The following is a 4,098-nucleotide window of genomic DNA, read 5'->3' on the forward strand; positions in this document are numbered from 1 at the left end:
CACACGGCGAGTTGACAGGACCAAAAAGCCATTTTACCAAAACGCGTTTAAAAATGAAGACACGACTATGCGGAGTGGGTGGTCTGTTTTTTCTGGCTACTTTAGTTAGGGCTTAAACGCAATTATAGGTAGGTAATACAACTCTAAAGAGCGGAAATAACAGACCTGTAGCCAGCACAGTGAAAGCGATGGTTATTCGCCAAATTTTTTATTTAACTATGAGGTTTAAATACTGCATTTTAGTGACAGAACTATTTTTTCTGGATTAGCTTGTCGGGTGGTCATCATAACCACATTTTTATGTACCAAAAACATTCCCTAAAGACTTATAATAAAAACTATGAAAAAAGTATACATATTATTTTTAAAAATACAGATTTATCACATCATACATTATTAAGCAGATAGCAAACTAATCAGCACATTCAACTTTACTAATTTACAACTTTAGAATTTGGCCACCTGAATAATAATAAAAAGAAACGTAATAATAATAATAATAATAATAATAATAATAATAATAATATATATATATATATATATATATATATATATATTAAGCAGAGTGTGAATATTGCATTGGAATTCAAAGAAAAAGATGTTTTCTTTTTTTATGAGAATACAGTCGACTTCAAAATTTGGCATATTGTTAATTTGCTCATTATATATGGAAATTTTTTTATTCATAAATGTAAATGGGCAGTGAAAAAACTTAATTTTACTCACTTTAAAATAGAAATAGGTTATTACATATGCATGATAAAAGAAACAAAAAATGCCAAAGCAAAAATAACTGTTTATTATTTTAAAGCCCTAAATTTGTTTTTTTTGAATAATTGTATCTTTTTATTTATTTTTTTATTTTCTTCTTATATTGTATTTGTTTGGATGTCAATATAATGTTGTTATTGCCCTTGTATGTTCTGTGTTCTAAAATTGCAATAAAAAATAAAAAAAGCAAGAGGGTCGGAGTTTGCATGTTCTTACCGTGTTCGGGTGGGTTTCCTCCAGGTGCTCCAGTTTCCCCCACATTCCAACGACATGTGTAGGTGAATTGAATAAACTAAATTGGTCATAGTGTATGAGTGTGGGTTTTTCCCAGTGTTGGGTTGTGGCTGGAAGGGCATCCGCTGCATAAAACATATGCTGGATAAGTTGGAGGCTCATTCCGCTCTGGCAACCCCTCATTAATAAAGGGACTAAGCCGAAAAGAAAATGAATGAATGGATGAATATATATAATAAGTTAAAGTCAGATTTATTAGCCCCCTGTTTATTTTTTTCCAACACATTTCTAAACATAATAGCTTTTATAACTTATCTCTAATAACTGATTTATTTTATCTTTGCCATGATGACAGTAAATAATATTTGACTAGATAGTTTTCAAGACACTTCTATACAGCTTAGTGACATTTAAGGCTTAACTAGGTGAATTAGGTTAGGCAGGTAAGGATAATTAGGCAAGTCATTATGTAACGATGGGTTGTTCTGTAGACTATCGAAAAATTATAGCTTAAAGAGGCTATAAATTATAGCATATAAGAAAATTATAGCATTATTCTAGCCGAAATAAAACAAATTAAGCTCTGTTAAACATCATGCGAAATATAGAAAAAAAATAAATAAATTCAAGGGGGGGCTAATAATTCTGACTTCAACTGTATATATATATGTGTGTGTATATATATATATATATATATATATATATATATATATATATATATATATATATATATATATATATATATATATATATATATATATATATATTCAACTGTTGTATGTATGTATGTATGTATGTATATATATATATATATATATATATATATATATATATATATATATATATATATATATATATATATATATATATATATATACATACAATAAAACTGGAAACGTCCATTTTTATTTGACATTTGTATGATTAAACATTCTAAACAAGGCACATTTAATAAAGTCGAATTTTGATATTAATCAAATAATAATAATCTATAAGAAAAGCACGTCAGTCCAAAATGATTATATTTTAAGTATTTTAAGTCACATAGTATGAGATAAATTATAATAATGCATTTATTGATTTACATTTGTATTTAATTTAGGTTTCTGAAGACCGAATAACCCCTAATAAAATTAGCTTGCTATTTCACTCACTTAGAAAAATAGTCTGCTTATGCTAATTACATATTGCTATAATATGCCACATTAAACACAAGTCCAAACTAGTGTGACACTCCTCTGTCTCTTTAATATTTAGTTATGACTTGAAAGAGACTGAAGTTCAACTCTAAGAGCATCATAAATCAATTAGCAGAAAGTAGGATACACATCAGAACCAGCAGTAATTGTGTTCAGCTATCAAGTCCTAATGGCAAATTACTGAAATTAATGAAATCTCTCCCTGTCAACTATCACCCCGCTACATCTCTCTCTCTTTCTCTCTCAAGGGATGACAGGGTTCAGTGAGAACAGAGAGGTGGGTACGATGAGTCATCCTTGTGAGTCATGTGCTTTGTGCTTATGTGTGTGTGTGCCAATGGGAAAAAAGTGTGGAGGTTTCATGGCAATTAAGAAGCTGAAATCACTGAGAAAAAAAGAATCACTGAATATGCAAAAACATATATTTATAAATTAATAAATAAAGCTCTAAATTAATAGTGCACACAGCCTTTGATGCATAAGAAATGCTGAAATGTTGGCGTTTTGGATTAATTTGGAGGTGCAGTTCCAGGGAATGGCCACAGATGTCAGTGTCGTCACATTTTCCACAGCGAGCGACCTCAAGGACGTTCATTAATTTATCTGCATAGTTTTTTGTCTTTTATTTCTCTTCTGCTTGCCGAGGGTATGCAGATGTTTTACTGCGAATTTTAAACCTCAAATACATCACACACTTTTAATATCACAGCTGTAAAAACACTGTAACGAATGGCTGAACGACTTAGTTCAGTCAGGTCAGTTTTTCCATCACTTTTGATCATTTCTGAGCATCACACCGCCAATTTTGCGATTGCACATGCATATTAGCAATACAAAGGCCAATTATTTGATGTCTTTTCAATTAAAATTGCGCTTTCTGATAATGTGAGGTTAGTAGGAGGAAAAATCATGTGAATAGAATGAAAGAGAGAGTGTGGCAAGCTGTTTTAAACTTTAGTTGACAAAAATGTAACTCATTCATTCGTTCATTTTCTTTTCGGCTTAGTCCCTTTATTAATCTGGGGTCGCCGCAGTGGAATGAACCACCAACTTATCCAGCATATGTTTTACACAGCAGATGCCCTTCCAGCTGCAACCCATCACTGGTAAACACACACACTCTCATTCACACACAAACACTTTACAATTTAGCTTAACTAATTCACCTATAGCGCATGACTTTGGACTTGTGGGGAAACCAGAGCACCCTGAGGAAACCCACACAAACAAGGGGAGAACATGCAACCTCCACACAGAAATGCCAACTGGCCCAGCCAGGGCTCGAACCAGTGACCTTCATGCTGTGAGGTGACAGTGCTACCCACTGCACCACTGTGTCGCCTACTGGTACTTATTTTTTAAAACAATACCCATTTTACTCATTAGCTATAGTTATAGTCATTAAGTGGCAGCCTACTTATTTATTAACAATATCTCAGTTTTATGTATAATGTGATTAATTTTTTATGCTTTTGAATTGCATTAATCCTCTAACAGCATTTGATGTCGAAAAAAGTGACTTTTATTGATTGATTTTAATACTTTGAAGTGTTTTATGGTCTGAATTGGTGTTGTAGATTAGGGGAGAAAAACTTTGCTGTTTTTTTACAGACTTATTTATTTGTTATACAATATATTGTTTCAAAGTACTAAAATGTAAATTAAAGTCACCTTTTTTAAACTGCGGAGTTAAATTTTCCACATGACAGAACAGCGTTCAAGATCGAATAGTGTAATTCCTAACCATAAAAAAGCATTTGCAAATATAAACATAATTATGTAGTAAGCATGTGGAGCCAGATTTGTCTCAGAAATAATACATTTACAGAATAAAATTCATACACGCACATCACCATTCACATTCTAATTTGTAAATTCAAAATACAATTCAGAA

Source organism: Danio aesculapii, chromosome 10, assembly GCF_903798145.1.
Source record: "Danio aesculapii chromosome 10, fDanAes4.1, whole genome shotgun sequence".
In the NCBI taxonomy this organism is placed as follows: Eukaryota; Metazoa; Chordata; class Actinopteri; order Cypriniformes; family Danionidae; genus Danio; species Danio aesculapii.